The 25195-nt window shown below is 46.0% G+C and overlaps 5 non-coding genes across 5 annotated transcripts; all 5 read right to left on the bottom strand.

Moving 5' to 3' along the window:
* Positions 1-11785: 11785 nt before the first annotated feature.
* On the bottom strand, positions 11786-11858 carry Trnat-agu (transfer RNA threonine (anticodon AGU)). Its single transcript has one exon. It is a non-coding gene; the product is annotated as a tRNA-Thr (tRNA).
* Positions 11859-21622: 9764 nt separating this feature from the next.
* Trnar-ucu (transfer RNA arginine (anticodon UCU)) lies at positions 21623-21694 on the bottom strand. Its single transcript has one exon. It is a non-coding gene; the product is annotated as a tRNA-Arg (tRNA).
* An 888-nt stretch (positions 21695-22582) lies between these two features.
* Positions 22583-22654, bottom strand: Trnar-ucu (transfer RNA arginine (anticodon UCU)). Its single transcript has one exon. It is a non-coding gene; the product is annotated as a tRNA-Arg (tRNA).
* Positions 22655-23063: 409 nt separating this feature from the next.
* Positions 23064-23135, bottom strand: Trnar-ucu (transfer RNA arginine (anticodon UCU)). The gene has a single exon. It is a non-coding gene; the product is annotated as a tRNA-Arg (tRNA).
* Positions 23136-23543: 408 nt separating this feature from the next.
* Positions 23544-23615, bottom strand: Trnar-ucu (transfer RNA arginine (anticodon UCU)). The gene has a single exon. It is a non-coding gene; the product is annotated as a tRNA-Arg (tRNA).
* Between the last annotated feature and the right edge of the window lie 1580 nt (positions 23616-25195).

Below are 25195 nucleotides of genomic sequence, written 5' to 3'. Positions count from 1 at the left end.
GCAAATGCACGCACAAATCCAGAAGACGGATTATGTATGTATGTATGTATGTATGTATGTATGTATGTATGTATGTATGTATGTATGTATGTATGTATGTATGTATGTATGTATGTATGTATGTATGTATGTATGTATGTATGTATGTATGTATGTATGTATGTATGTATGTTTGTATGTATGTGTGTATGTGTGTATGTATGTATGTGTATATGCATGTATGTATGTATGTATGTATGTATGTATGTATGTATGTATGTATGTATGTATGTATGTATGTATGTATGTATGTATGTATGTATGTATGTATGTATGTATGTATGTGTGTGTGTATGTATGTGTGCATGTACGTGTGAATGCGCGTATGTATGTATGCATGCATTTAGGTATGTATGCATGGCTTCATAATGCAAGGGATCTAGGTTCGATTCTGGCGACAGGAAGCGTTTTTTTCTTTCAATCATATGTTTTCGCGTTAGAGACGTCATCAGTGAGAACACTACCGCTTTGCTTTAATATCGGTTAAGTCGAAATTTTTTTCTTGCCGTGTATTTCCCTCCCATACGCGGTATATATTTTCCCTGTTTATATCTAAATGTTTTCTCGCGGAACCACGGATATGTCGAAATTTTAATAGAGGACACAAGGCAATTTCCGCAACAGGCAGCTGACAAGGTCTCCGTTCGAACGCTAAATTCGCACTACGTGCCGAACGCATATGTGAGCGGCAAGTTTACGCGGAGTACGCTCCGAATGAGGCCGATGTCCCTGTTACCGGAATTCTCTACGACGTCGTTCAGAAAGTTGGGTACGCGGCAGCTGTTCTTTGAACGGTAGGAACACGAAACATACTCCTGCAGCTTCGCAAGAAAGCTGAATACAGGGGCAACGACGAACAATTAAAGCGATGCATTGAGCATCTCGAGAACGCTTTTCTGTGACCAGTTGCGAACGCGGAACAGGCGAGCCCCACGCAATTCTTTATTCCGAATTAATAAAACCGTGTTTTTCTTGCGAAGTGTTTTATCTTATGGCGAAAGCTCCTCCCCTGTGCAGTGGAGCCTTAGTTACCAGCTCTAGCTCCCATTTCGGGGCCCTGGCCACATTTTTTTGGCATTTCGCTTAACTCGAAACTCTGGTGATCTCAAAATTTTTAGCCGATTTTACACTTCGAGTTAACGAGGCACTGCTGCATGCGTGTATATATATATATATATATATATATATATATATATATATATATATATATATATATATATATATATACAGTAATACCTCGTTAACTCGAAGTCGTAAAAACCAGGAAACATTTCCAGATAAACGGATCTTCGAGATAAGCAAAGTTGCGCTAATCGCCGGGAAAAATGAGCGCTCTTCAGAAAAATCACTACTACTTACCGGCTCTTCAGCCGCAGTTTCTAATCTTTTTTCTCGTGCAGGTTTAAAAGAGAAAAAAATTACATACAAGAGACTTTAACCGGCTGGGTTTTGCCGCACTGCCATTTTATTTAGCAGAGAAAAACTGTCTAATGCTCGTCTGCTTTGCGGTCGTACTCGGGCCTAGGAAAGCATCCTCCAGCTGCTTGACGCATCGCATCAGTAGATCTTCCCCGCCGCTGCACTCGACCTTATTTCGAAGCAAGCGCCGCAAATTTCTCGTCGAGACAAACGAGACAAACTACGCCAAGCATGGGCAGAGGGCCTCCCTGCTCAGAGCATGTGTCACATGACGTGCCACAGGATTGCTTGACAAAGTTGATATGTCGCTGGGCTGAGACTTCGCGCACTTCGCATTCGCGGAAAGCATCGACGTATGGCAGGCGCGGCTAAATAAGAAAAAAAAATCGACGGACTTCAGGCGTGGCAGCATCGCGCGAATCTTGTGAAATGGTCCGGCGGCGGAATTTTCCTTCCACTCCCAGTCAAGATTTCGAGTTATCCGCAATCCGACCCAAAAATCCAAAAATACTTCGAGATAAAGGGAAAAATATACATGGGACGTATAGGAAAATGTTCGGGGCCGCGGAAAATATCGACTTAGCCGATTTTTCGAGATATGCGAGTTCGAGTTAACCAGGTATTACTGTATATATATATATATATATATATATATATATATATATCAGTCAAGAAAACCTCGGAAAGCAAAGGGGAGGTTGTGGTGGGTCATAGAAAGAGATGAAGAATTTTTTTAGTCGAACAGAAAGTGGTGAAAAAATGCCCGCCGGGTGGGATCCGAACCCACGACCTCCAGAATACCGGTCTGGTGCGATCGCACCAGACCGGTATTCCGAGGTTTTCTTGACTGCCAACCCTTATTTTCTGTCTTAGTTTACGGTGGCCCTCATTTCCCATTTTCTGATTCGCTACACGCTTAGCGAGGGCCTCTGTTCTGGCAGTCTTGGTGCCAAAGGGAGCTTAAGAGGGTTCAACGCTGGTCGACCACTCTCGACATGTCGTAGACGCTCGAGTAACGGCCCGGGGGTTAAAAAGAAAGTCCCCTTCACCCCGAGTAGTCCGAGTGGCGCTGGCTACCACCCCCAAGTGCAGGAAACAAAAATACCTTAACATAAATACCCGAGAAAGTGCTGGGGAAACAGCCCCGCCGGTAGCGTAGTGGTTATCGCACCAGACCGGTATTCTGGAGGTCGTGGGTTCGGATCCCACCCGGCGGGCATTTTTTCACCACTTCCTTTTCGACTAAAAAAATTCTTCATCTCTTTCTATGACCAACCACAACCTCCCCTTTGCTTTCCGAGGTTTTCTTGACTGCCAACCCTTATTTTGTATGTATATATATATATATATATATATATATATATATATATATATATATATATATATATATATATATATATATATATATATATATATATATATATATATATATATATATATATATATATATATATAGTATAAGTAAAGAGTCGGATGTCGGATACACAGCACGAACAATAACAAACAATGCTTACTTACGTAGCGGCAACGGGACTTGCCTTCATCAGAGTAAAGTTACATGATTTTGCTGTCGCAAACATTTTGAACACATTTCTTATATAGGTTTGCATAAAACTGTGAGAAGGAGCGGAAAATGTTTCGGAAAAGGAGAGTGGGCATACAGTCAGGCTACGCCTATGTTACAACATCAACAAACAAACAAACAAAAACAAAAAAAGGGGGGGGGGAGAGCGACAGAGAGAAAAAGGGTCGTGTTAACAATGCAGCGTTCAAGGTTGCACCATGACGGGTCAACGTATGCCGCGCGGGCTGCAAGTTCAGACAATGGGGGAAACTGGACAACCGCGGCTTGAAAAGAAAGGGAAGAGTATACAGTAAGGTATTCAGTGGCTGGGGAGACTGGTTCTGGGGGAAGCGAAGATGGGTGTGCCCCCCGCGGATGAAGAGAATAGATAGGGGGCACAAAAGAGCATTTCACAGAAGCTAGCAATTGAACAGGAAATAGGTAGGGTCACAAAAGGTTAAACATGAATAGATCACAAAGAGTTAAACATTCTTAAGTGGTGGTGGGAACTAGGCCTCCTTCCCCAGGACAAATGGCATTGTTGAGCCGCATTAGGCTAATAAATCTGCTGTATTAGGAGAGTTTCTGCGAATTCTGATGGCAAACTCGAGGGTAGGAATAATGAACCTGGTTGTAAAAATTATGAAGCTGCTAATTTTAATCGAGGGATAAGCACGTTAGTGTTCCGTAACTTTCATTAATTCCAAGTGTGGCTGACCCAAACTTATAAATGAGATAAGATTCCCGAACCTCGCGGTCGTGGTGCGTTTTGAAGGCGGATTCTAAAATCGTTGCTTTAAGATGTTCAAATGCATGCCCGGGACTGTTCACATGTCTTGACAGGGGCAAATAAGGGCAGCTTTTTGCATGAGAGCGGTGATTATTGAACCGTATTCGGAAGGGCGTTTCAGTTTGGCCGATATATTGTTGCCTACAAACAGTGCACTCTAGAAGATATACGACATTAGCGGAGTCACAGTTAAAGTTACCTTTTATATTTACGTAGTAGTCTGAAGCCGTGCTGGTGGCGCGCTGTGTAGTGGTCATGTGTGGGCATACTTTACATCGGGGTTTATTGCAGGGCATGCAGCCAGTAGTTGCCGGTCGGTTGATACGAGAGTTAGTAAGAAAGTCACCTAAATTCTTATTACGCCGGTAGACAACGCGTGGTGGTTCGGGGAATATGCTTTTTAAGCGGTCACTTTGCATTAGCATATTGTGATGTTTTTTTAGCACGGTTGGCACTCGTGGAGCGGAGGATGAGTGGGAACTTAAAACTAAGTTAGTTTGCGGGTTCCCGTTCGGGGATTTTTTTAAAAGATTTCGTTACGGTCTAATTGGTTGGCTCGCACAATAGCGTCGTCGATAACTTTTTCCGGGTATTTTTTATTCAGGAGGGCGGTCTTGAGTTCTCGACAGTTTGAGTCAAAGTCGGCGTTTTAGCAAATTCTCCTAAATCGGTGGGCTTGGCTGTAAGGTATCGCTGTCTTGCAGAGTCTGACATGGCTACTTCGGAAGTGCAAATACTGCCGCTTGTCTGTCGGTTTTCTATACAGTTTAGTTTGAAGCCGACCTTGGAAGGTATTAAAGGTGACGTCCAGAAAGTTTACACTGTGTTCCGAATAGGAATGAGCAAGGGAAATACTAGGATGGGCTAGGTTAAATGCCTCAATGAAGGTGAGGAGCTCCGCTCACCGTGTTGCCAGATCATGAATATGTCATCAATATACCTTTTATAGTACATTGGCTTTAAATTTTGGGTGTCAAGAAAGTTTGATTCGAGGTGAGCCATAAAGATATTAGCGTAGTTAGGTCCGATTCGAGTTCCCATTGACGTTCCGCTGACTTGCACGTAATGAACTCCGTCGAACTCAAAATTGTTAAGTTCAAGAATAAGCCTAAGGAATGTTTGGAGAGCAGAAGAATCGATAGGTTTGTCGCTCGATGACTGCTCATATGCAAGGGATACAGAGGCGATGCCATCTTCATGGGGGATGTTAGTATACAGTGACGCAACATCAAGGGTGACTAGAAGGCAGTTATCAGGAATTTCAATTTTTGAGATGTCTGAGAGAAAGTCATTGGTATCCTTAATGAAGGAGGGAAAGCTGGGCGGAATGTCGCAAATGAGATTATCCACATAGCGCGAGAGGTTTTCGGTAACAGTGCTAATGCCAGAAACAATGGGGCGCCCTGGGTTGTTCACCTTGTGAATCTTTGGGAGAAGATAGAATTTACCGGCTACTGGGCTTAAGGGGATCAGGGAACGAGCCGTGGTTTCATTTATTGTTTTATTTTTAACAAGCTCAGCAAGTTTATCTTTGACAATTTGCTTATAATCTTGAGTGGGATCATTGGGTAGTGCTTTATAGAACGCCGATACTGATAGTTGCTTATTGGCCTCGTTAACATAGTCGGTTTTGTCAAGGATTACGATTGCGCCTCCCTTGTCGGCAGGTTTAATAATTATGTCGGGACAGCTTGCGAGTTCCTCTAGGGCTTTCTTTTCGTTGGTAGTCATGTTGTGGTGGAAAGAAATTTGTGTTTGGTATGCTTTTCGCACATCGCGTTGGACAGCTTTGATGTACATGTCGAGGCAACTATCACGCTGTGTGGGAGGGGTCCAGTGCTTATAGCTAGGTAGGGTTCTGCGGGCTTCGTCCGTCGCGGGGTGATCGTAGAAGTATTCTCGTAGCCTCATGTTTCTGGCGAAGTTATCTAAGTCCTTAAAAAGTTGAAATTCACCAAAACCACCAGTAGCCGGGCAAAAGTTTAGGCCCTTTGACAAGACGTTCATCTGAGCTGCGGAGAGGGTTATACTTGAAAGGTTCATTACATTCCCGGTAAGGTTTTCTTTTGTGACGGCAGGCGAGGGAAAAATATTAGTACAGGTGTTTAACTGAACTGTTTGGGGTGCAGTAGTCGAAGCATTTATTACAGTCGTAGTGACATTATCGGCCGTATTGTCAGAGTTGGGGCAGTTACTAGTGCCGGAGTTTGTTAGGTTCTTACGCATGTGGCCAGTGTTAGAAATCTTATCTCGGTTAAACTTTCGGTCTTTTGTTCGGGATATGGCGGAGGCCGTCTTCGATTCGTAGTTGCTTAAAAGGTTCAACTCTCTTTTGCTTAGTTCCTGACTAAGTAGTTCCTCTTTCTTTCGGAGAGAATGGGCCGTAGTTTCGTAGTGATTGAGGATTATTTCAGTTAATTGTAAAGATGCTTTATCGAGTACCTGTTTCCACTTATTCATGTTGGACGGGGAGAGTTCATGTTGGACGGGGAGAATCATGTAACTTTACTCTGATAAAGGCTATCCCGTTGCCGCTACGTAAGTAAACATTGTTTGTTATTGTTCTTGCTGTGTATCCGACTCTTTACTTATACTATTTCTGCGCGCTTTGTGAGTTTATCTTTCTCTAGATTTGTTTCTACCATGAGCGCTGACAGGACCACAGCAAAGAGCATCATCTGGAAATTTCCGCAGACCGAAACCACAACAGTTGTGATCGGGGACTCCCAGACCAAGTATCTGTATCAGCACTTCGATCCCCTCTGCCCCGGAACCCCCGCTTTTGTTTCTCAGCCTGGCGCATGCATTGCTGACGCACGCTCACTGATCGACTTTATCCCTGCCTCTGCCACTACAGTTTTTCTGCATGTCGGTACTAATGATCTCAGCTCTACTTCCGCTGAACATGCTTTCTCTGACTACCGCTCACTGACTGACCTCATTCTGGAATCTCGACCGAACATTTCCACTATTAACGCCAGTCTCATTCTTCCCCGCTCCGCTAACCGCCGCCGCGACTACCGCATCTCTCGCTTCGCTCGCTGCTGCAACGAAAAGGCACGCCGTTTCAACTCACTTCTCCGCGAATTTTGCCGCCACTCACGCTTTGTCCGCTTCGTCGATCATGGCTTTGAGAACCTTCCAGCCTGCCGAGTACTCGCTGCGGACGGCTTACACCCGAGCTTCGAGGGTGTGGCCTTGCTGGCCGGCCACATTCGTGCACTCTGCTTCATGCAACAGCGCTGCAGTCCTCTGGGCTGGCGCGACTTCGCACGCACCGCCGACCCAGTTGCAGCCCCGGCTATATTGCCAAATGACAGCGACTTTCCACCACTGCCTCCAATTCTATCCAGTGTAAGGACCCAGGAGCAGTGTCGTGCCAGCAGCCCACCGCCACCGCCCCCCCGATCCACCGCAACCACGGCGCCCCGGGCGAGCGCCAGCGCCCCAACCCCGAAGTCCACGGACGAGCGTCGCGCCAGCGACATGCCAACCCCTACTGGTAAACCTGCAGCGGCCACAACGCCCCGAGGGAACGCTCGCGGCGACACTAAGAAGCTCCCTGACCGGCGCCGCACCAACAGCATGCCACGCCCAACCTCCGCATCTTCAGCGACCGCCGAGCCCACGAAAACCAACAGCAGCGCGTCCGCCGGACTTTCCGGGGTCCAAAATCCAGCCCTCCGTGCCACATGCCCTTACAACCTTCGAAAGAATCGGCATAGCAGCAACTGACTACAACACAAAAAAACAGGTAACGCGGCCTCCTTCCCCGTTTCAAGACAGTTTTTAGAGCTAAGAAAAATCACCGAAAAGCGCATACGTTCCGAATTGCACGTTTCCGCTCTTGCACAGTACTTGACTGCCGCGGTCGCTCCCAGGGGTCTTAGGATTAGAATAAAACCTGCTACTACCGAACTCTCCCCGTCCAACATGAATAAGTGGAAACAGGTACTCGATAAAGCATCTTTACAATTAACTGAAATAATCCTCAATCACTGCGAAACTACGGCCCATTCTCTCCGAAAGAAAGTGGAACTACTTAGTCAGGAACTAAGCAAAAGAGAGTTGAACCTTTTAAGCAACTACGAATCGAAGACGGCCTCCGCCATATCCCGAACAAAAGACCGAAAGTTTAACCGAGATAAGATTTCTAACACTGGCCACATGCGTAAGAACCTAACAAGCTCCGGCACTAGTAACTGCCCCAACTCTGACAATACGGCCGATAATGTCACTACGACTGTAATAAATGCTTCGACTACTGCACCCCAAACAGTTCAGTTAAACACCTGTACTAATATTTTTCCCTCGCCTGCCGTCACAAAAGAAAACCTTACCGGGAATGTAATGAACCTTTCACGTATAACCCTCTCCGCAGCTCAGATGAACGTCTTGTCAAAGGGCCTAAACTTTTGCCCAGCTACTGGTGGTTTTGATGAATTTAAACTTTTTAAGGACTTAGATAACTTCGCCAGAAACATGAGGCTACGAGAATACTTCTACGATCACCCCGCGACGGAAGAAGCCCGCAGAACCCTACCTAGCTATAAGCACTGGACCCCTCCCACACAGCGTGATAGTTGCCTCGACATGTACATCAAAGCTGTCCAACGCGATGTGCGAAAAGCATACCAAACACAAATTTCTTTCCACCACAACATGACTACCAACGAAAAGAAAGCCCTAGAGGAACTCGCAAGCTGTCCCGACATAATTATTAAACCTGCCGACAAGGGAGGCGCAATCGTAATCCTTGACAAAACCGACTATGTTAACGAGGCCAATAAGCAACTATCAGTATCGACGTTCTATAAAGCACTACCTAATGATTCCACTCAAGATTATAAGCAAATTGTCAAAGATAAACTTGCTGAGCTTGTTAAAAATAAAACAATAAATGAAACCACGGCTCGTTTCTTGATCCCCTTAAGCCCAGTAGCCGGTAAATTCTATCTTCTCCCAAAGATTCACAAGGTGAACAACCCAGGGCGCCCCATTGTTTCTGGCATTGGCACTGTTACCGAAAACCTCTCGCGCTATGTGGATAATCTCATTTGCGACATTCCGCCCAGCTTTCCCTCCTTCATTAAGGATACCAATGACTTTCTCTCAGACATCTCAAAAATTGAAATTCCTGATAACTGCCTTTTAGTCACCCTTGATGTTGCGTCACTGTATACTAACATCCCCCATGAAGATGGCATCGCCTCTGTATCCCTTGCGTACGAGCAGTCATCGAGCGACAAACCTATCGATTCTTCTGCTCTCCAAACATTCCTTAGGCTTATTCTTGAACTTAACAATTTTGAGTTCGCCGGAGTTCATTACGTGCAAGTCAGCGGAACGTCAATGGGAACTCGAATCGGACCTAACTACGCTAATATCTTTATGGCTCACCTCGCATCAAACTTTCTTGACACCCAAAATTTAAAGCCAATGTACTATAAAAGGTATATTGATGACATATTCATGATCTGGCAACACGGTGAGTGGAGCTCCTCACCTTCATTGAGGCATTTAACCTAGCCCATCCTAGTATTTCCCTTGCTCATTCCTATTCGGAACACAGTGTAAACTTTCTGGACGTCACCTTTAATACCTTCCAAGGTCGGCTTCAAACTAAACTGTATAGAAAACCGACAGACACGCGGCAGTATTTGCACTTCCGAAGTAGCCATGTAAGACTCTGCAAGACAGCGATACCTTACAGCCAAGCCCACCGATTTAGGAGAATTTGCTAAAACCAAGCCGACTTTGACTCAAACTGTCGAGAACTCAAGACCGCCCTCCTGAATAAAAAATACCCGGAAAAAGTTATCGACGACGCTATTGTGCGAGCCAACCAATTAGACCGTAACGAAATCTGTAAGAAAAAAGCCCCGAACGGGAACCCGCAAACTAACTTAGTTTTAAGTTCCCACTCATCCTCCGCTCCACGAGTGCCAACCGTGCTAAAAAAACATCACAATATGCTAATGCAAAGTGACCGCTTAAAAAGCATATTCCCCGAACCACCACGCGTTGTCTACCGGCGTAATAAGAATTTAGGTGACTTTCTTACTAACTCTCGTATCAACCGACCGGCAACTACTGGCTGCATGCCCTGCAATAAACCCCGATGTAAAGTATGCCCACACATGACCACTACACAGCGCGCCACCAGCACGGCTTCAGACTACTACGTAAATATAAAAGGTAACTTTAACTGTGACTCCGCTAATGTCGTATATCTTCTAGAGTGCACTGCTTGTAGGCAACAATATATGGGCCAAACTAAAACGCCCTTCCGAATACGGTTCAATAATCACCGCTCTCATGCAAAAAGCTGCCCTTATTTGCCCCTGTCAAGACATGTGAACAGTCCCGTGCATGCATTTGAACATCTTAAAGCAACGATTTTAGAATCCGCCTTCAAAACGCACTACGACCGCGAGGTTCGGGAATCTTATCTCATTTATAAGTTTGGGTCAGCCACACTTGGAATTAATGAAAGTTACGGAAAACTAACGTGCTTATCCCTCGATTAAAATTAGCGGCTTCATAATTTTTACAACCAGGTTCATTATTCCTACCCTCGAGTTTGCCATCAGAATTCGCAGAAACTCTCCTAATACAGCAGATTTATTAGCCTAATGCGGCTCAACAATGCCATTTGTCCTGGGGAAGGAGGCCTCGTTCCCACCACCACTTAAGAATATTTAACTCTTTGTGATCTATTCATGTTTAACCTTTTGTGACCCTACCTATTTCCTGTTCAATTGCTAGCTTCTGTGAAATGCTCTTTTGTGCCCCCTATCTATTCTCTTCATCCGCGGGGGGCACACCCATCTTCGCTTCCCCCCGAACCAGTCTCCCCAGCCACTGAATACCTTACTGTATACTGTTCCCTTTCTTTTCAAGCCGCGGTTGTCCAGTTTCCCCCATTGTCTGAACTTGCAGCCCGCGCGGCATACGTTGACCCGTCATGGTGCAACCTTGAACGCTGCATTGTTAACACGACCCTTTTTCTCTCTCTCGCTCTCCCCCTCCCCACTTTTTTTGGTTTTTTTTTGTTTGTTTGTTGATGTTGTAACATAGGCGTAGCCTGACTGTATGCCCACTCTCCTTTTCCGAAACATTTTCCGCTCCTAATCACAGTTTTATGCAAACCTATATAAGAAATGTGTTCAAAATGTTTGCGAGAGCAAAATCATGTAACTTTACTCTGATGAAGGCAAGTCCCGTTGCCGCTACGTAAGTAAACATTGTTTGTTATTGTTCTTGCTGTGTATCCGACTCTTTACTTATACTATTTCTGCGCGCTTTGTGAGTTGATCTTTCTCTCTCTCTCTCTCTCTCTCTCTCTCTCTCTATATATATATATATATATATATATATATATATATATATATATATATATGTCAGAAATAAGAGTTGGCAGTCAAGAAAACCTCGGAAAGCAAAGGGGAGGATGAGGTAGGTCATTGCAACGGATAAAGAATTTGGAAAGAAAAAAAGTGGAGAAAAAATTCCCGCCAGGTGGGATCCGAACCCACGACCTCCAGAATACCGGTTTGGTGCGATAACCGCTACGCTACCGGCGGAGCGATTTTCCCCTCCACTTTCTGGGGTATTTATGTTAAGGTATTTTTGTTTCCTGTGCTTGCGGGTGGCAGCCAGCGCCACTCGGACTACTCGGGATGAAGGGGGCCTTCTTTTTAACCTCTGGGCCGTGACTCGAGTGTCTACGACATGTCAAGAGTGGTCAACCAACGTTGAACCCTCTTAAGCTTCCTATGGCACATAGACTGCCAGAACAGAGGCCCTCGCTATGCATGTAGCGAATCAGAATGGGAAATGATGGGCTGGTTGAAAATAAGACAGAAAATAAGCGTTGGCAGTCAAGAAAACCTCGGAAAGCAAAGGGGAGGATGTGGTGGGTCATTGAAACAGATAAATAATTTGTAAAGAAAGAAAGTGGAGCAAAAATGCCCGCCAGGTGGGGTCCGAACCCACGACCTCCAGAATACTAGTCTGGTGCGATAACGACTAGGCTACCGGCGGGGCAATTTTCCCCTCCACTTTCTGGAGTATTTATGTAAGGTATTTTTGTTTCCTGTGCTTGGGGGTTGTAGTGTATAGGGAAGGTCGCGAATAATAAGGGTCGCGTTTCCATTTGAAGAACTTTTTTTTCCCATATGTAGCATATGCGTCACCGCGGGAGTCCTCCTAACAGTTACTTCGTTGACTATGCACGAGGGCAATTTACAATATGTTCTCACATGCAATCAATACGACGCTTTTAGTAAAATACGGCGCCTATTATGCAGTTTTGACAACACGTTTGTACGTACAGTGCATGTCCAAGTGAGTTGCTAGCAAACGGAAAGTCTAGCCTCGAGAGGCTATTGCTCCGCGTTACCTTTCAAAACTATTCGCGGCCAATCACCGAAAGTCGCAGAGGTTAGAGTCCTACACAAGTTTCAGGAGAAGGCGTGAGATGTCCCCTCTAGCGATCCAGTGTCCGTTCGGGAATAGTGTGTTCGCGAGGGAGAAATTAAGCTGAACGCTTAATCGCATGCATTGGGCAGTCCATAAAAAATGTTTGGAACCACCAAGCACCACATACGCTGGGCACGGGGGCGCAGAAATGAAATTCAGATTATAACGCCGAGCCGTTTCTGGACTGAGTTTGTACAAATGCGGAACGGTTACGATGCATCTGCTGTTTCCTTGAGTAACACAAAGTGCGTGTGCGCGTGTGTGTATGTGTGCGTGTGTGTGTTTAATCACAGTCGTTAGGCGGCAGTTTGCTGCCGTAGTGCACCCTCACTGGCGTGCTTCGAAAACGGGTGCGGATGTACCCCGTACGAAATAAACCACCACGAGTACGGAACACAACAGCACGCACGACTTCGCGAAGAATATTAGAATCGCCGAAGCTCGATCAGTGTACACGTTTACAACTTCGTCAGAAATGCAGAAATAACTGCAGACCAAAGACGCTGCTCGAGTGAAGCTCGATGGAAGAGGAAACGAGGAAATTGAACTTCCCATTTTTCGAATGGAACAAGAAAAAGAAGAAGACAAAGAAATCTCGAATCAAAGAAGGCGGGGTGAGTGGCGTTCGAGAGTACCGCTAATTTGTAATTGAGACTCATCCTGCAATTTTCATTCAGAAAACGGCAAATTAAGAGCAACCGCTCAGGACGCATGGACGCACGCACGCTCAGCTCAGCCTTCCGAGCAAAGTTTCCCGTCTTCGTTCTCTGCACGCGATGCCGGCGTAACTATGAGCGAAGAAGAAAACATCCCCCCTCTCATGTAACAAAGGGCGAGAAGAAGTTGCTCATGGAAAGTGCGGGGGGTGGGAATAAGGCGACGGGTGTAGAAAGTTCCTTTCTAGATAACTGCTTCCGATCGCACACAAACCTCGACTGTGCTAGCTCACGTGCGTACCAGAGGATTGCGCGCAAGAAACTGCCGGTCTGGTCACGCACGTCTCGCCTTTGATAACCATCCCGCAGTGAGAGTAACATCTGGAGTTGCTTTGTTCGAGGACACTTGGCGTCTCCGACCTTGCTGCGGAAGAATGAGTCTGACTTCTCGGAATGGCGAAGCGAGGTTTTCCACTGCGTGACGTATAATGTCCTTTGATTAAGCGCATGTGTTTGTATTGCATCGCCTGCTTCGATGCGATTCATTTCAAAGGACAGCGGGATGCTTTCTCCGGATGTCCAAATTCAGGCTGTATACTGTTTCCAACGGTGCGTTTCGTTGATTCTGGTGCTTCATTTGTTCTCCAAAAACAGAGCTGTGACATTTTCTTATCCGCTTCCACGTGAGCGGCTCCAAAAAAGGACTCACTACTGTGTGTGCAAGTGTGCGAAATAGGCCGGGGAAATTGCGCGCTTGTGCCTCAGGTGGCCGTGTAGGTGCTACTACAAGTCACATTTCCCCTCAGCAGTTTCAATCGCAGCGGACTGACAGCAGTGTCCGAATTTTCTGGAAATACATAAGAGTTTGGCTAAATCTTTCGATGTTTTTATTTAGCTGCACTCGCCGGATGTTTATACCACAACACTACCTAGACGGATGCCTAGGAAGCATACAGTGGATATTCAGCACATCGCAAATGTAAATCTGCCGTTTAATCTGCCGAAGGCACAACTACCTTAGCAGAGAGATGGGAGGGAGCAGAAACGTTTCATTACGAGCCAATTAGAACCCCCTGGATTTCTTTGGCACGGGATGTTGGCTGGAGGGTATGTGGAGCGCCTCTGCTAAAGGAAACGGTAAAACCTCACCGCCCTTCGATATGGCGACCGCCGACGAGCAACAAGCTACTCCAAACATCCAAAAAGTGCGTGTACGTGTATACATACATACGTATATATATATATATATATATATATATATATATATATATATATATATATATATATATATATATATATATATATATATATATATATATATATATATATATATATATATATATATATATATATATATATATATATAACACAGAAATAAGGGTTGGCAGTCGAGAAAACCTCGGAAAGCAAAGGGGAGGATGTGGTAGATCATTGAAACAGATTAAGAATTTGGAAAGAAAGAAAGAAAGTGAAGAAAAAATGCCCGCCAGGTGGGATCCGAACCCACGACCTCCAGAATACCGGTGAAAGTAAAAGCTGTGCCAGAACGCAAGACGTTATTTAGAGGAAAAGCAACTGTTGCCAAATTTCGTATGAAGCTGCGGAAGTACGATGCTAGCCCGATGAAGCTATGAAGGTCTCTGTGTTGTAGTGGGCGCGGAAAATTCATAACGGCCGAAATCTTCTCAGGGTCTGGCTGTATTCCTGTTTTGCTCACTGTGTGCCCTAACACCTTTATCGATTTGATGGCGAATGTGCTCTTTTTTGTATTAATCTGGAATCCGGCATTTGAGAGACATGCCAGTACCTCGTCGAGACGTTGGAGATACTGCTCAAACGTGGTTGAAAAAACAACAATGTCGTCGAGGTAACAAAGGCAAGTTTTCCATTTGAGGCCGCGGAGCACGGTATCAATCATGCGTTTAAATGTCGCGGGCACATTACATAGCCCGAAAGGCATAACAATGAACTCGTAAAGCTCATCTGGAGTGGCGAAGGCCGTCTTTTCTTCATCACCTTCGTGCATCGGGATTTGCGAATAACCGTAGCGTAACTCAAGGCTGCAGAAGAACGCCGCTCCTTGAAGGCGGTACAGAGCGTCATCGATGTGTGGAATCGGATATACGTCCTTCCGAGTGATCATATTGAGGGCACGGTAATCAACACAAAAGCGAACTGAGCCATCCTTTTTCTCTACTAACACGACTGGCGATGACCCCGGGCTCGATGATGGAGGGATAACATCACGCTTGAGCATGTTAGCGACGTGGTCTTCTATAATCATGCGCGCATGCGAAGACACATGATAGGGGCAATTGCGTGCAACCGCCGAGCCATCTATCTCAATCCAGTGTTCGGCCACAGACGTTCGTTTAAGCTTGGAGGTACTAACGTCAAAAGATGAAATATGCTTCTTCATTACCTGAAGCAACTTTTCTGTCTGTGTGGTCGTCAGGTCTGGGCTAATGGTAGCGGTAAGAGCTGACAGACTATCCGAAGTAGTGAGACCGCACATGCCTGAAGACATGAGGGAGCTAGAGACGACAGACGCCGGCGCGACATCGACCACTGAAGCGGCAGTCATGCCCGTTGGTATAGAATGGGCTCACCCGTGGTGTTGATAACGGCCAGAGCTGCAAGTACCTGTGAAAAGCGGAGAAGGCACGTCGACATTTCAATTACTCGAGGAAGCAGCCGGCTTGACGGCGAGGCCACCACATCCATGTCAGAAATGCTGCTCAAAGGAACCATCAGGACCTCTTCACTACTGGGTGCCAGAACATGTTCGGCATGCAAAGTCAAGAACTGATGTCGGAGACTTGGAGCAGAAGGAGGTTAGGTGCCGTAGTGTGAATAGCTGGTTGAGAACAGGAGATAATGGCGGAAGTTGACGAAACAAAATCCCAACCGAAAATCAGTTCGTGAGCACACTCTGGCAGAACCGCAAATTCAATATGGTGTCGATCGTACCCGACGAAAATGTGTGCTGTACAAGTTCCAACAGGCTTTATAAGATGTCCATTCGCGCTGTATAATGCCGGGGCAGAGTATGGGGTTTTCACATTTCTTAAGCGTGAACAGAAATCCAAACGCATAACAGAAAGACTGGCCCGGGTGTCCACTGAAGCTTGCACAGACACACGTTCCACTATTACTGGCAAAATATTTGATCGGTGCTCTGGAGGAGTTGTGATTAGTTCGACCGATGCAGTTTCCCCCTCCATAAACTGCAGCCTCTACTTTTCCGATTGGCTGCTCGGGTCATGCAAAACAGGGCGTAGAGACGACACAAAACAGCGCAGAGGTGTGGGCGAACGCCTCTCGTCTGACCACGGTAACCATGGGAAAGGTCGCCCGAATTCTCAGGGGACAGAGAGCGCTGTCAAGGTGGATACGCAGGTTCCCTAGGGTCTTAGTTCTAGCGAATGTCGCGTTCGTTCTGAGCTTAGCCTCGCTGCTCATCTCGCTGGCGCCGTCGGCAGAAGCGTGAGATGTGGCCTCGAATACCACAGTAGAAGTACACTGGGCGGTCATTAGGCCGAAGATCCTGACGTGGCCGCCAGTTTGTGTAGCCAGTGTGAGCCGGAGGCGGCGACGAGACGGCTGCGACTGTACCGAGCACGGGCGAAGGCCGAGAAACTTCCACTTTCGAAACCGGCGTTCGGGAAGCTGCTTCCGCGTATGACGGGACGTCGAAAACAACCGGAGGCCCATTGCGTGGATTTCGAGTTGTCGATGCGAATTCCTCCTTGATAATCTCCCGCAAGTTAGTCGCAGGCTGGGAGCAGCGGTCTCCATGAGCCCAGGGCGAACCTTGTAGCTGGAGCTCCTCACGGATTATGCTGCGTATTAAAACACGCTAGTCTGGTTCTGCAGGAAGACGAGCAAGTCCATGAGCTCGCTGCAGGCGCATTGCTTGAAGCTCATCAAGACGCTGGCATGTGGTCCGTATGTCATTCGTGCTTGAGGGGTTTTGCACCGCAAGTGCGTTAATAGCGGACTCTGTGATACCCTTGAGGATATGGCGAGCCTTCTCAGCCTCCGACATGTCTGGGCTGACCCGACGGCACAGGGCAAGGACGTCCTCAATGTATGATACGTACGTCTCGTCGGAGCGCTGCCAGCAGGTTTCAAGTTTTCGCTTTGCTCCATCTGAGCGAGCAGATGGCGTTCCGAAAATCCGACGCAGCTCTTCAGTGAAGTCGGTCCAGCAAGATATGCCGCCACCGTTGTTTCGGTACCACGTCTTGGCAACCTCTGTCAAGTAGAACCCGACGATCCCTAGCTTAAAAACGTTGTTCCACCCATTAAATTGGCTGACGCAGTTTTACTGCTCAAGCCACTCTTCGACGTCGTCACCGCGGAGGACAGCCAAGAAGGGAGGTTCGCGCTGGCGGCAGGTCACCATCCATAACGGGGCAGAAGCGGCGTCATTCTCCGGTCCTTCTTGCTCCATGGGGCGGGTTGGGGGTAGCACAAGGCGTCCGGAACTTAGCTGCAGGGCTGCGGCCGGGTCAGGTAGAGGTCGGGGTCGAACGCAACCGCCACCACTTGCAAGACGAAAGCAGACTGGAACAGGGGAACGGTAATTCCAAGGCCCGCTTCGTTACTCAGCTCGCCGGGGACCCGGTGACTCTGCAGAACGAGGTCCGACGATGATGATTATCCCCAATTGATGATTATAATGGGTATGTACCAGTGAGAGATTGGTCCTACTAGCGAATTGCAATTCAGACCATGTTATCCGACCGAGACACCAAAAAACGCTCACATATATATATATATATATATATATATATATATATATATATATATATATATATATATATATATATATATATATATATATATATATATATATATATATATATATATATATATATATATATATATATATATAGTTGTGAAGTAGAGTCAGTCGGCGACATCTTAGCCTTCAACCCAGCGTCCCGACTAATTGTGGTCGTAGCGCCACATCCTCTCCTGGCGAGCCTGGGCGGGCAAAAGTGAGTTGTAATTGCTATAGCCACGTCGCCGCCTTCTTGAGCTTGGAGGCGTATTAATTGTCATGGCAAGAGTGCGAGGAGGCGCAAAATGGGGGGGGGGGGGGGGGGGGGCTGATGCTTGCCTGCCCTCGCTTCTTCCCGCCGCTCTGCTGCTGCCCCCGCGCCCTTTGCGCCGCCCGCTAGGCCTCGCCGAGACCGGCGCGCAGCCATGCAGGCGTACGTATGCTGCTCGGACAGCAAGACGGCAGCCGAAATCGCACTTCAACACTTTATTCATGTTACGAAAATACGACAGAGCACAAACGCAACGTGCCATCATAAGCACTGATGTACGACACGGCATAGCTTAAGTTGACATCGAACACGGTACAAGTAGTTGTACAGCTCTTTGCACGACACCAGCGCTATCGTTCAGATTAAATTCACGCTTTACGAACGAGTGTCTCCCCTTTTGCTAACACGAAGCAAAATCACTTCTTGCTGAGCTTCGCCTCTGTTCATGGGGCATATAGCCGCTCTTCTGTGGTCTTCAGAACGCTGACACAATGTTTCTACTATGCTACGACGCGCACGCGAGCCCCGCGGCTGCTCTCGCGCTCCGCCGGCGCTGTTTCTCCGGCAGCGGCGGCGACCGTTATCCCGTTTAAGCGCATGCGCGCCTGAAGTCGCACCGGGAGGAGGCGGAGTGGGAAAAACAGTGAGAGGAGGTGGAATGTTTTGCTTGCCCAGCGCCGCTGCGAATTGGAGCAGGTAAATCAAAGAGGAACTAACAAAAAGTCAGCTCGGACTGGTAGAGTTCTTAGTTGCTGCAGGAATACGCACAAAGTAAAAGTACGCTCTTCGGAGGCTTTATTTCAAACGTTTCGACATGAGACAGGTCTTCTTCAGAAATTGGTGAAGAAGACCTGTCTCAGGTCGAAATGTTTGAAATAACGCCTCCGAAGAGCTTTACATTGTGTATATATATATATATATATATATATATATATATATATATATATATATATATATATATATATATATATATATATATATATATACAGTAAAAGCTCGTTAATTGGGATTTCTAAAAAATGTCCGAATTAACCGAATGTCCGTATTATCGAATGGTCGAAATAAACACAATAAATGCAAGTTTTTTTTTCTACATATACCTTTATTTTACGAAGTAATCGCGTATGCTTGTCTGCTTTCGAGCAGAAATTCGCGCGGACACAATTTTTCTGAGCCCTTCAAGGTGCTCAGCAACGGGAACAAAGCCACAAAATGGCACCGATTGCACCGCCAAACCTACACGCGAAGAAAAGACGTTCAACCAGTCTCAAGTCAAGCCAAGTCGATAATTGATGCCCATGGCGATGCTCCTTTTGAGCTTTACTTTTGTTCCGAATTGTTCTTTTTTCGTTTTTGAGCCTCGCCAGAGGCCTGAAAGTCGCCGAATTATCCGATTTGCGGTCAAATCTGCCCGAAATAACGAGCGCCCTGTCTCATAGAGTGATCCGTATATTTACAGGGACCAGATGACGTGTCCGAATTAACCAATTTTCCGAATTAACGAGAGTCGAATTAACGCGCTTTTACTGTATATATATATATATATATATATATATATATATATATATATATATATATATATATATATATATATATATATATATATATATATATATATATATATATATATTTATATAAGACAGAAAATAAGGGTTGACAGTCAAGAAAACCTCGGAAAGCAAAGGGAAGGTTGTGGTGCGTCATAGAAACAGATGACGAATTTTTTGAGCCAGAAAGAAAGTGGTGAAAAAATGCCCGCCGGGTGGGATCCGAACCCACGACCTCCAGAATACCGGCCTGGTGCGATTTTTTCACCACATTCTTTCTGACTCAAAAAATTCTTCATCTGTTGCTATGACCCACCACAACCTCCCCTTTGCTTTCCAAGGTTTTCTTGACTGCCAATCCTTATTTTCTGTCTTTTTTTCACCGAGCCCCTCATTTCCCATTTCTGATTAAGAGGGTTTAACGCTGGTCGACCACTCTCGACATGTCTAGACATTCGAGTCACGGCCCGGGGGTTAAAAAGAATGTCCCCTTCACCCCGAGTAGTCCGAGTGGCGCTGGCTACCACCCCCAAGTGCAGGAAACAAAACATACCTCAACATAAATACCCGAGAAAGTGGTGGGGAAACAGCCCCGCCGGTAGCGTAGTAGTTATCGCACCAGACCGGTATTCTGGAGGTCGTGGGTTCGGATCTCACCCGGCGGGCATTTTTTTACCACTTTCTTTCTTTCCAAATTCTTTATCTGTTTAAATGACCTACCATATCCTCCCTCTGCTTTCCGAGGTATTCTTGGCTGCCAAACTTTATTTCTGTCTATATATATATATATATATATATATATATATATATATAGAGAGAGAGAGAGAGAGAGAGAGAGAGAGAGAATCAAATAAGGGTTGGCAGTCAAGAATACCTCCTCAAGCAAAGGGGAGAACGTGGAAGGCCATAGAAACAGATGAAGAATTTTTTTAGAGAGAAAGAAAGTGGTGAAAAAGTGCCCGCCGGAGGGATTCTTTCTTTCTTTCTGTCTCAAAAGTTCTTCATCCGTTTCTATGACCTACCGCATTTTCGTCTTTGCTTTCCGAGGTTTTCTTGACTGCCAACCCTTATTTCTGTCTTAATTCCACGAGCCCCTCATTTGCTATTCTGATTCGCTATCTCTCTCTCTCTCTCTCTCTCTCTATATATATATATATATATATATATATATATATAATATGCTTACCACCCATGATCCCATTGTACAAACTCTCCCTTCCCTTGCCCTGCCCTCGCCCTTGCTACATTTTCTGTATATATATTGTCACGTGACAAAGCCGAGTCCAGATGGAAGGGGGGTTTTAATGGTTGAAGAGCGGCGATCAGAACAGCCAGCAGCCGGAGGCCAGAAGAGGAAGAAGAACACAGAGCAACCAGACCGATCCCCTCGCTCATAAAGCCGTGCAGCCGCTTGGCGGCGGCAGCAGCTTGCTAAAAGCGTGAGCCCCCGAATACCATGTCATCGCGGGTTCGATTCCCGGCCGCGGCGGCCGCTTTTCTGATGGAGGCGAAGAGCAAAAACGCCCGTGTGTACGAGATTTCGGCGCACGTTAAAGATCCCCAGGTGGTCAAAATTAATCCGGAGCCCTCCACTACGGCGCGCCTCATCGCCTGCGATGCGTCGGCGCGTTAAACCCCACAATCAATCAATACCATGTCATCGTGGCAATATGACCCTGAAGCCAACTTATCCTGTACTCTGAAGAAAGGGAGTCCTCTTGTTGAAACGTCAGTAAACTTTTATTTTTATTTTCTAATGTTTTCCTCGTGTGTCTCTGTCTCTACTTACCTTATTTTTTCTCGCTTTGTGTGAGTTTTTGTTTCCATACTGTATATATATATATATATATATATATATATATATATATATATATATATATATATATATATATATATATATATATATATATATATATATATATATATATACAGAAAGAAATGCCGGCAGTCTACAACGCCAAAGAAGGCATAGGGGAAGGTTAGACTATTTTTTTACCGTTAGTGACGTTACATTATTATTAACTTTTTATTAATTACGTGAGAAATAAAGAAAGAAAAACACGCGCCCAGAGTGGGGACCGAACCCACGCCTTTCGATTAGATCTCGAATGCCTTACCAACTCGGCTATCTGGGCGACTGTGTTCTGCTTCACTTTCTGGGGTATTTATATTTACACTGTATCTGACGCTTGAGGGTGGTAGCCAGCGCCCCTTCAGACTACACGGGGAGAAGGGGACCTTCTTTTTCAACCCCCGGGGCGTGACGCGAACGTCTACAGCCTGTCATGAGCGGTCAACTGGCGGGAAACCCTCTTATGCTACCTTGGCATCAAGGCTGCCAGAACCGAGGCCCTCGCTAAGCTTTCGCGCGATAATAGGGTTTGGAAATGAGGGGCTCGTTAGGAAATACAGAAAGAAATGCCGGCAGTCTACAACGCCAAAGAAGGCATAGGGGAAGGTTAGACTATTTTTTTACCGTTAGTGACGTTACATTATTATTAACTTTTTATTAATTACGTGAGAAATAAAGAAAGAAAAACACGCGCCCAGAGTGGGGACCGAACCCACGCCTTTCGATTAGATCTCGAATGCCTTACCTACTCGGCTATCTGGGCGACTGTGTTCTGCTTCACTTTCTGGGGTATTTATATTTACACTGTATCTGACGCTTGAGGGTGGTAGCCAGCGCCCCTTCAGACTACACGGGGAGAAGGGGACCTTCTTTTTCAACCCCCGGGGCGTGACGCGAACGTCTACAGCCTGTCATGAGCGGTCAACTGGCGGGAAACCCTCTTATGCTACCTTGGCATCAAGGCTGCCAGAACCGAGGCCCTCGCTAAGCTTTCGCGCGATAATAGGGTTTGGAAATGAGGGGCTCGTTAGGAAATACAGAAAGAAATGCCGGCAGTCTACAACGCCAAAGAAGGCATAGGGGAAGGTTAGACTATTTTTTTACCGTTAGTGACGTTACATTATTATTAACTTTTTATTAATTACGTGAGAAATAAAGAAAGAAACACACGCGCCCAGAGTGGGGACCGAACCCACGCCTTTCGATTAGATCTCGAATGCCTTACCAACTCGGCTATCTGGGCGACTGTGTTCTGCTTCACTTTCTGGGGTATTTATATTTACACTGTATCTGACGCTTGAGGGTGGTAGCCAGCGCCCCTTCAGACTACACGGGGAGAAGGGGACCTTCTTTTTCAACCCCCGGGGCGTGACGCGAACGTCTACAGCCTGTCATGAGCGGTCAACTGGCGGGAAACCCTCTTATGCTACCTTGGCATCAAGGCTGCCAGAACCGAGGCCCTCGCTAAGCTTTCGCGCGATAATAGGGTTTGGAAATGAGGGGCTCGTTAGGAAATACAGAAAGAAATGCCGGCAGTCTACAACGCCAAAGAAGGCATAGGGGAAGGTTAGACTATTTTTTTTACCGTTAGTGACGTTACATTATTATTAACTTTTTATTAATTACGTGAGAAATAAAGAAAGAAAAACACGCGCCCAGAGTGGGGACCGAACCCACGCCTTTCGATTAGATCTCGAATGCCTTACCAACTCGGCTATCTGGGCGACTGTGTTCTGCTTCACTTTCTGGGGTATTTATATTTACACTGTATCTGACGCTTGAGGGTGGTAGCCAGCGCCCCTTCAGACTACACGGGGAGAAGGGGAACTTCTTTTTCAACCCCCGGGGCGTGACGCGAACGTCTACAGCCTGTCATGAGCGGTCAACTGGCGGGAAACCCTCTTATGCTACCTTGGCATCAAGGCTGCCAGAACCGAGGCCCTCGCTAAGCTTTCGCGCGATAATAGGGTTTGGAAATGAGGGGCTCGTTAGGAAATACAGAAAGAAATGCCGGCAGTCTACAACGCCAAAGAAGGCATAGGGGAAGGTTAGACTATTTTTTTACCGTTAGTGACGTTACATTATTATTAACTTTTTATTAATTACGTGAGAAATAAAGAAAGAAAAACACGCGCCCAGAGTGGGGACCGAACCCACGCCTTTCGATTAGATCTCGAATGCCTTACCAACTCGGCTATCTGGGCGACTGTGTTCTGCTTCACTTTCTGGGGTATTTATATTTACACTGTATCTGACGCTTGAGGGTGGTAGCCAGCGCCCCTTCAGACTACACGGGGAGAAGGGGACCTTCTTATATATATATATATATATATATATATATATATATATATATATATATATATATAAATAAATAAATCTAGAGAAAGATAAAAGTCACAAAGCGCGCAGAAATAGTATAAGAGTCGGATACACAGCAAGAACAATAACAAACAAGGTTTACTTACGTAGCGGCAATGGGACTTGCCTTCATTAGAGTACAGTTACATGATTTTGCTGTCACAAACATTTGGAACACATTTCTTATATAGCTTTCCCGAAAACTGTGAGGAGGAGCGGAAGATGTTTCGGAAACAGAGAGTATGCATGCAGTCGGGCTACGCCTATGTTACAACAACAACAACAAAAAAAGAGAAATAGCGACAGAGAGAAAGGGGTCGTGTTAACAAAGCAGCGTTCAAGGTTTCACGATTACGGGGCAACGTACGGAGCGTGGGCTGCAAGTTCATACAATGCGGAAAACTGGACAATCGCGGTTTTAAAAGGAAGGAAAGAGTAAACAGTAAGGTATTCAGTGGTTGGGGAGACTGGCTGGGGCGGAAGCGAAGATGGGTGTGCCTCCCGCGGATGGAGAGAATAGATACAAGGCACGAAAGAGCATTGCACAGAAGCTAGCAACTGAAGAGGAAATAGGTAGGATCTATAGATCACAAATGGTTAAACATTCCTAAGTGGTGGTGGGAACGCGGCCTCCTTCCCAAGGACAAATGGCATTGTTGAGCCGCATTAGGCTAATAAAGCTGCTGTATTTGGAGAATTTCTGCGAATTCTGATGGAAAACTCAAGGGTAGGATTAATGATTAATCGAGGTATAAGCACGTGCTCATCCCTCGATTAACATTGGCGGCCTCATAATTGTTATAAACATGTTCATTAATCCTACGCTTTTGCCAGCACACTTTGTAAAAATGTTCGCAGAAAAGGGTCATTCGTATCCCGTAAGAACAAAAACCGATTAACAAGCTGGCGAATATAAACATGACACAAACCAACTCCGCCCTCCTTAACTCGCCAGAAAAGATGAGTTCTGCTTGAACGCTCCCAAACTGAAGACCAAATGAACACGGCAAACACACGATGTATTTTCTGAACTTGAACTCTCGAACAATGAATGACTTGCATCACGTACCACAGCTTTGCTACCAGAAAAAGGTTGCAAACTGTGGCACGTGCGAAAAAAGACAAGGCTCGACCTCCCCACTTGGTTGTCTTTTCGCGCAGCCTCACTGTTTCGGATTCCCAGTAATCGCGGCTGTCCTAATAGCTGTCCAGGGGAACTACGAGATAATGCACTGGTGTGCGTGACCATGACACGTGTTCAAAAACTGATGGTACTGCCGCCCACTCCCCATGAAAAAAACCCACACACTTTGCCCAATAGCCGAACTCTTTGTAAAGCGACAAAATTCTTTTGTTATCATTATTGCTTTGCTGATGCTCTCCTCGTCCTCACAAAATACAGCCACGTCATCCGCATATGTTAATA

Source organism: Haemaphysalis longicornis, unplaced genomic scaffold, assembly GCF_048455015.1.
Source record: "Haemaphysalis longicornis isolate Haplotype H1 unplaced genomic scaffold, Haemaphysalis longicornis Haplotype H1 scaffold_1, whole genome shotgun sequence".
NCBI classification, from domain to species: Eukaryota; Metazoa; Arthropoda; class Arachnida; order Ixodida; family Ixodidae; genus Haemaphysalis; species Haemaphysalis longicornis.
The sequence above is the reverse complement of the archived record's forward strand: the minus strand, read 5'-3'. Positions and strand labels throughout refer to the sequence as shown.